Here is an 8,937-nt window from a genome sequence, read left to right as displayed (position 1 = left end):
CAGGGCTAACCTTCCTCAAAAAAAAAAAAAAAAAAAAAAAAAAAAAACCTAAGATAAAACAGTTTCTTTGGGGTTCCAATAAAACGTGGTAAGACTGTTCACAGATAAATACATAATTGCCCCTCAAACACAGGAAACACAGGAAAAAGAGCAACACCTCAACAGTAATATGAGAAATGCAAGTTTAATCTACCTTGAGATATCATTTTTTTACAAATGTTGTTGTCAAAAATCCAAAAAGTTGACATATTCTTCTGGCAAAACTGTGGGAAAACCAGTACTCTCATATGTTGCTTTTAGGATTCTAAAACGGAATAACTTTGAAGGAAAGAAATTTGATGTTATTTACCTAAATGCATTTAACCTTTTCTAGGCTTCCCACTGCTGGGAAATAATCCTACACATTCACATAGACAGTCAAGAAATAACGTATGTACAGTCTTACTAATTGCAGAGTTGTTTATACACTCCCAAACTGGAAACTGCTTAAACAATAGGAGACGGGTCACATGAACCGTGGTGTCTGCACACCACACAGTCCTAGGAGGCTATAAAAAAGAGTGACAAGGATTTGGGTACTGAAATGGTGAGATCTCTAACATTTTTTATTAAGTGATTAAGAAAATAGAGCAAAATTCGTAGTAAGCTATCTTTTGTGTAAGAAAGGGGAAAGATAAAAATATACATTCATATTTTTTATATATTTATAAAGAAATATTAAAAGAATACGCAAAAAATGAATAAAATTGACATCTGTAGGGGAAAGGATGGGGACAGAAGTGAGAGTTTTCTCTTTGTAAATTATATATTTTTATATTGCTTTGATTTTGAACCATGTGAAGACACCTCTTCAAAAATAAAATTGCATATATATGTATATATGTACTATGTCTATACATATTTTGTATATATGAATATATAATTTTAAAATTTTGGATTCAAAATGTTTTCCTTGGAAATCTGAATAAGTTGTACTATTGTCTTCCAGCATCTGACTCATAAAAATCTAATTCAGTCTGATTCTTGTTTATTTGGAGTTTCTCTCTCTTTTTTAGGAGGCTTATAGGATTTTTCTCTTTATTTTTGAAATTATAAAATTTCACAAAGATGGATGTGCTCAGCATGTGTGCTGTCTCAATCTGACCATGAGTAAATATTTTTAAGGCTTGGAATGTTTTTATTCTTATTTATTTGATTATTTTTCCTTTTTACATTCTGGAAGATTCCCATGTCTTTATCACCATTTCACCAAAACATGATTCTAATATGTAAACACAGCTTAAATATGTGAATGATTCCCAAATGGGCTATACTTTGCTGGGAGAAAAATTAAGAGATCTAAACAAAGGGGATTGTATCCATATTATGGAATTTATAGCCAAGATATATGTCCTTTTAAACTTCACACTCCCTACTATTTATCATCTTCTCCTCAAAAACCAAGGATCTCTTTCATTAAAAGGCAATAAAAATGTAGGAAAACCTCCTAAAAATAGCTCTGTTGTCTTTCTTTTGACTGGCTTTCCCTAAGATGTATAAACCAAGAATAGTATGAGACAAATGCTTTCTCCTGAAACTTTACATACAAAAATTCAGCACATTTATCAAAAATAGGAGAAGATCTCTAAATCAGGATGTATATAAGCCAAGACAGTTATAAATTATCTAAGATGTAGCAGCTCATTTTCTAGCACTTTGGAGGCGATACAGGAAACATTTTCTCTAGTATCTTACATAGTTACACCAAAATTCTTCGAAGTTTTTAAAAAATTAACATTTTTAATTTCAGATTTGAGGCTAGAATAAAAGTGGGCAAATGGCGCTTTAATACTGAACTGGCTTTGAGCTAGTTTTTGTAAAGTCGATTAAACTTATTAAGCTAGTTTTCTGTTAATAGATCACTGTTAGTTTTCCTTTAATAGAAGTATTAAAAAGTTTTGAAGTTCTAATAGTATCATCTTTCAATTGTATGACTATATGAGGCTCTTTCAGGCTGACTTACTCTGCAAATGAACAAATCACTGAATAGTTGATCAATTTATCTTGCATATGACGTGAATTAATGCACTATACAATGCTGTACTATGTACCATATTATTTACTAACTGTAGTCTCCTTTCCTGGCTTATGAAGAAGCCTCACAGTCATGTATTTTCATTTGCTGTGATCTGACTCCAAATTCGTTTTCTCCACTTGGTTGAACGGAAGCTTGTTCAGCACGCAGTAGTGTTCATCTGTGTTAACTGTTTTCTTCATTAGCATATATAAGGGGGAATGTTTTTATACTACTTAGTGATTTTATTGTATCTCTGAAGATTTTTCATACACATAATTTAAATAAAATATTATTTTGTAACTTGGAAAGTGAAGAAATTGTTGAATCAAAAATTTTTTTTTTGCCCTGGGGTTAGTCATCACGCTGTAGCATGGTTCTACTTCACTCTCTGAATCTCACTGTATTCTCTACCTACCCCACTCCCCAACCCTGTCCTATCCAGACTGCTCCACCGCTCATCCCTCCAATTTTCCGTGTGTGGGCTGATCCGCGCATTTTCTTTCACTGTGTCCTCTGCCTGGAACACATCTCTCTTCTCTCCACTCACCTATCTTACCCCTCCTGAAAAGTCTAGCTCACTCTCCTCTGGGCCTTCAAGGCCTCTCTCAAGCTCCTGTCTTTCCTTCGAATAATAATAATATCGCCCTTTATTAAGAGCTTATACCATTGGAGCTTGTAAAATTTTTCCACGAAGTCTTCCTTTTATCAGAGAAGAATGAATACAATTCCAAAGGTGGGCGAGAGTAGGGGATGTCTTATATCTTCCTTAAAAATTACATTTGTTTTAAAATAATGTTTTACAATTATTCCCATCAGAATTGAATGAAGGGATGGATCATCTGGGCAACTCTCTGAGAAACGCTGCTACAAGGCGTGCTAAGCAACCATAGAAGGAATTAGAAATAGGTTACTGGAAACTTGAGATTCTTAACACATAGCTCCTTATGCAATGAGTGAGATGTAAATTCGTATGACTTCCCCTGAAGTAGAAAGGGCCCTTGATTTGAAAGAATAAAAGAAATAAAAAGCAAAAAAATGGAAGGAAGGTAGGTAGGAAGGAGGGAAGAGAGGGAGGCAGGGAGGGAGGATGGAAGGAAGGAAAAAAGGAAGGAAGGAAGGAAAGAAGGAAGAAAGGAAATTTTACATGTAATTTTCATGTGATCTTTGTAACACTTCTTTAAACAAAGTAGGCTTAATACCCTTCAATAAGTTCTAGTCATTCTTAGGTTAAAGTTGAAAATCCTTATTGCGGCTCACCAGTCCTCTGTAATCCCCTGTCAAAGTCCTTGGCCTCCTCTTTGGCCCTGCCCAGTCCCTGTCTCTGCTCCAGCCATCATGCTTCTGTTCCTCCCTTGATGACGCCGACACTGCCCCCTCCCCCCACCACAGGCCTTCCAACTCTTCTTACTGGCTTCGGATGGACTACATAAAAAACAGCACTTTGGTCTCCTTTAAAAGACCAATTCCTCAGGAAGGTTTTTCTTTTAGTTTTGTTTGTTGGATTCTCATATTTCCCTTTCAGAATAGTTACCACCGTTTTGACTCCTTGCTTATTGTTTAAAGAGAGCTGAGACCGTAACTATCTTGATCACCATTGTAACCCTAGAGCCTGGCATATGGTAGTCATTCAAATATTACTGAATAAATTAGGTAATATTCTGATACCTATTTTAAGGGTGAGGTACTTGGAGCTTATGTTGGTTTACATAGGTTACCCAAGGTCGCAGAGCTAATAAGTAGCAGAGTCAGGATGCTGCTCTTTCTGACTCCACAGACAGAGGATTTATTACCATACAATATAAATTTAGATTTGCTAACCCTTATTGCCTGCTCAGCCATGGCCCATCTCATTTTGCTGGCTTATAATACTTTCAGCACCATTTCTGTCACACTATACTAGGTGTTTTTCTAGGCCCCATTTCCCCAACCATAATTTTGCCTCCTCTCTTCAAGGAGATAGGCCATGTTTGTTGTTATTGTTTTAAAATATTTGTTTCTATTTTACATATTGACGTAGTGTGGAAATGGGTGCCTTGGACATTTTAGTCACTCTGCAAAGATTTTACTAAATAATATATAGGAGGAAACTATATACTGTGCAAGGAGGCAAAAATATAAAGTTAGAGGATGTGAAAATAATTCTTTTAATTAGTTATAAACATATATTAGTCATTGGTGTATATTAGGATTATGAAAGGGTAAACTGTTTGCTTTTCTTTGCGAGTAAAAGTTTGAACTATAATAACGAGTGAAATTTAATTTATTTAGTTTAACAAAAAGGCCAAGGAGAAGTTTACTTGCCTTCCTTTGAGTGAGGAAGGTACCATTATTCACTGCAGGCACTTTGAAAAATAGGGAGTAACAAGATTATCTTTGATGTCCTTTCACTTTCCTTTTTAACATCCTTTTTCATTCTCATTTATCCTCTAGAAATGCTTATTCTATAGCCATTTCCAGAGAGTTCAGCAGTAAAAGGTGTTAACTAGTAGTATTTTAAGAAGGTACAACATGTCTTAGGGTTGTTTGAATTTGAAAGGGAGACTTGCAATTCCGGAAGGACTATTGGCTTGTAATTAGCAAGATACACTTATAACGGGATCAAAATTGTTTCTCATTCGTGATTTCTCCCATAGAATATAACAAAAGGCCTTGCACATAGGAAATGATAATCACATACTCTAAACTCTAGAAGGTGTTCTGTGCTCACCTGCCTCTCCCTCTCATTTCTATCTCTGCCACTTCTAGAAGAAAGAGGCGTGATTGGAGTCAAGGACAAAATGGACTCCGCAAGGATATTCAGATGGGCACTGCATTATTTGCTTTAAATGGAAGTAGAGATGAGAAAATAATCCTAAATGAGGATATTTTCTCACTTACATTACTTTCTTTTCTGTTATTTGGTCCCATTCTGTGACTGAGGAGCTATGGGTACCTGTGCTGACCTTCCATTAGGAAGGCCAAGAGGGAGACAGGGGCAACCCAAAGAACAGGCTGTGCTAGAGGGAAAGCGGGGTTCTGGGGTCTCACACTGCTCCAGGCCAGGACATTAGGGTGAGGGACCCACAACGGTTGTGGGTCAAGCCTTCACTAGTCGTAAAGGATGAGCACTGTTCTGGGCAGCTGTGTGCACATACATGCACACACACATGCAACAACAACAACAACAACAACAAACCAACCCTGGAACCCAACCGTGGTGGCTGTTGTATCAGTCCACACCAGACAAGGATTGGTAAATCCTGGTCCCAGCCATATCTTTTGAAATATGACTAACATAAGATCAATCTGTACTCATGTTTCTTCCTATTTTTGTTTTATACTTATCAAAATCATACAAGCACATAGTTAAGAAATGAATTTCATAGTGAAAAATGGCACTATTTCCTACTCCACCTTCTTCCTCACCCACAGTTCTGTGGGGACCTGGAATTGGCCACCCCAAGATACGTCTCTTTGGCATCAGGATTATTTGAGGCTGATTGCTTTTGATAAACTGGGACAGGGAAGGAGGCTCTGAGGAATGGAACTTGCCCTTTGTTAGGACACATTTACATTTGTAAGGTAAATCTCTATCTGTAAAGGTGCCTCCCTGTCTGTACCAGGAAGAAGAAAGGAGATGACCTTCTCTCTCTAAAAACTCTTAATCAATACCAAAGGCAAGGACTTAAATCTGCATTTTATTGTGCTAGTCTGGTACCTCCTGTAACTGACTTCCCTCCCCCTCCCAACGTTGGCATCTCCTTAAAGATTAAGCATCTTTCTTTAGGCTGGGAACTGATTGCGGCGCTCATCTGTGACCCCCCAGCCCGAGGTAACACACCTGCCGCCCTGCAGCGCTCACTGAGACAGCAGACCTATCTGCCGTTTCCATCAAGAGCTGTGCTGACAGAGCAACCTCGTGACTATTGTAAAAGGGACATTTTAATCACATGTGAAACACCCTGTTTGGGGGTATATAACCACTCTGTGCACCCCACTTCTTCGGTGCCCTTTCTTCCTTCGGGAAGAAAGGCCCCGGGCCATGGTTCCTCATAAAGCTTTGTTTAATTTTCTCTTGCTATTCTGTCTCATGTGAATTTAATTCGTTCTCCGACCAGACGAACCCCCATTTGGGAAGAGGAAATGTCTTTCTCCCCTACAGTTCCATTCCCCAAAGGTAATCATTTAAAAAGAATGCTCTTAGCTATTTCTTCTGTACTTCTCTTTACTTTCTAAATAATATGGTTGTGTTTTAAAACAATATTTTAGATATTAGTATTTGACATTGTGTTATAGTAGATGAACACTTCTCTCTCTTTTCCGTTGCCCATTTCCTTGACTCATTCATTCTCCCAACATAATAAATCACATTTTTTTAGTTAAAGCAATAATCAGCATTTTCCACTAATTTGATAGTTGAATATTGCCTCTTGGCAAGGCAGAGTGTGTTTTCTGACTATATTTCCTTTTCTTTGGTACAATTTTTCATTTTTTCTTGAATCAATAATCATTTCATTTTCATTTGTATGGTTTCTTATGTCCTTTTCCTTCGTTTCCCTCTCAAATGCTCCCTTAATTCTCCATATACCTAAAAGTAGTTTTTATTTCCCTCAAAGTTCCATTGCATCAGTGAATCTACCACTTGCCTCCTTTTTCTGGAAACTGTCCTCCTGGAGTGATTGTTTCCTGCTGTCCTCCAGGCTGCTCAACCACTGTCATCCTGCTTCTTCTCTTTGCTGCCCTTCCAACTTGAACCTCCTGTTCTTTGGATGTCAAGTCTTCTTTCTTCTTGATTACTTCATCAAGTACAACCAAGTAGCATGAGAGGTAACATTTTTGGTTTTTGGTCCTCCTTATTGATTGACAGTTTGGTTGATACAACTTTGTTTGTTTGGTTTTTTTTTTTTTTTTTAGGAAGATTAGCCCTGAGCTAACATCTGTTGCCAATCCTCCTCTTTTTGCTGAGGAAGACTGGCCCTGAGCTAACATTGTGCCCATCTTCCTCTACTTTATATATGGGACGCCTACCACAGCATGGCTTGACAAGTAGTGGATAGGTCCGCACCCGGGATCCAAACCAGCGAACCCCAGGCCAATGAAGCAGAATATGAGCACTTAACCGCTGCACCATCAGGCAGGCTGCTGGTTGATACAACTTGGAAAATATATTTTCCTCAGAATTATTGAAGGCATTTCTCAATTGCCTTCTGATAAATAGCATTGTTGGCAAGAGGTCTGATGTTAATATACTTCTCATTCTTTATATAGTTCTGATTTTTCTCTCTGAAAATTTTTTCCTCCCTTTATTTTGATATTCTTAAATTTTACAGTGATGTGTCTTTGTCTGAGTCTTTATTTATTCATTGTACAAAACACTAGGTAAGATCTTTCTGGTTTCCTTCAGCTCTGGACAATGTTTTCTCCTTTGATTCTCCGTTTTCTCTTTCTGGAACTTCTATTTGTTGTGTGTCAAGCTGCCAGTTTGATCCATTAAATCTCTCATTTCTATCTCCTGTTTTCTTCTGTTTTGCTTTTGTTTTCCTTTGAGGAGATTTTCTTTACTTTATATTTTAAGCTTCCATTGACCTTTTAACTTCGGCTTTTGTGTTTTTAATACCAAAATTTTACTTTTCATTTTCAGGAGAATATGCATATATATATATGTACGTATATATAATGTTTCAATTGGGGATAATATAAAGCTTATAGGATTTTTGTCAGAATTAAATGAGTTAATAATGCAGGACAACTGCTTAAAACAGTGCCTCACTCATTGTTAGCATGCAGTAAATGTTAAGAAAACAAACATTAGCAATTTATAATAGTTATGTTGATTAGCTTCTGCTACATATCTAGCTCCCAAAATTAGTTCATGATTCTACAGGTTGGCAATAGGAGCTGGGCTCATCTGGGCCAGTGAAGCTAAATTCACTTGAGCTCACTCCTGGATCTGCAATCAGGTGGTAGGTTGGGTGGGTCAGGTTGGGTGGCTTGCGAATGGCCTCACTAGGGAGAGCTGTGATGACTGAACCTCTCTCCACGCAGTCGCTCATGCTACAGCAGGCAAGCTCAGTCTTATTCACAAGGTGGTGTTCCGAACAAGTCTCATATCTCTTTAACGTCTCATTTGCAGTTGCTCCACTGGCCAAACAAGTTAGATGGCCATGCCCAGAGTCGATGTGGGAGCAGCTGCTCAAGGACGTGCACACAAGAAGAAGGGAACAAATTTGGGGTCTTTAATGCAGCACTCTATAATGACATAAAGTATTAGTATGTTAAATTCAAGACACAAACCTTCTAGTTAAAGATCGTGGTTTAAATAAATGGGTGTCTCTCCCTCTTCCTCTTGAAACTGTTACCAAACCAGGTTCCTTTTTGCCGATTTCCCAGAAAACCAATCACTGAGACAACGCGATTGCAACAGAGAAGGTTTTAATCACAAGGCAGCCAAGTGAGAAAGCGGGAGAAAGAGTCTCAAATCTGTCCCCTAGAAATTGGGAACTCAAGGATATTTATGGAGTAAGGGGTAAGGTGGTCTGAAGTGTGGAGATAGATGACTGGAGGTGAGGTAATTGACAATCTGCGCAAGTGTAGTCAGACTTCAGGCCTCTTCATAGGATGCATGTTCACAAAATGGCAGTGTTAGCACTATCTGAGGGTGGAGTTTTTAGCCTCTTGATGTCAAAAAGCCACTTACTGAGGGCTAGCTCCAGTGGCCTAGTGGTTAAGTTTGATGTACTCCACTTCAGCAGCCCATGTTCAGCTCCCAGGTGCAGACCTATACCACTCGTCTGTCATCAGCCATGCTGACGTGTCAACCCACATACAAAAAGCGGAAGATTGGCAGCAGATATTACTTCAGGGAAAAATCTTCCTCAGGAAAACAAAGGTCACGTTTTGGG

The sequence above is a fragment of the Equus quagga genome, chromosome 3 (genome assembly GCF_021613505.1).
Source record: "Equus quagga isolate Etosha38 chromosome 3, UCLA_HA_Equagga_1.0, whole genome shotgun sequence".
Taxonomy (NCBI): domain Eukaryota; kingdom Metazoa; phylum Chordata; class Mammalia; order Perissodactyla; family Equidae; genus Equus; species Equus quagga.
The sequence above is the reverse complement of the archived record's forward strand: the minus strand, read 5'-3'. Positions refer to the sequence as shown.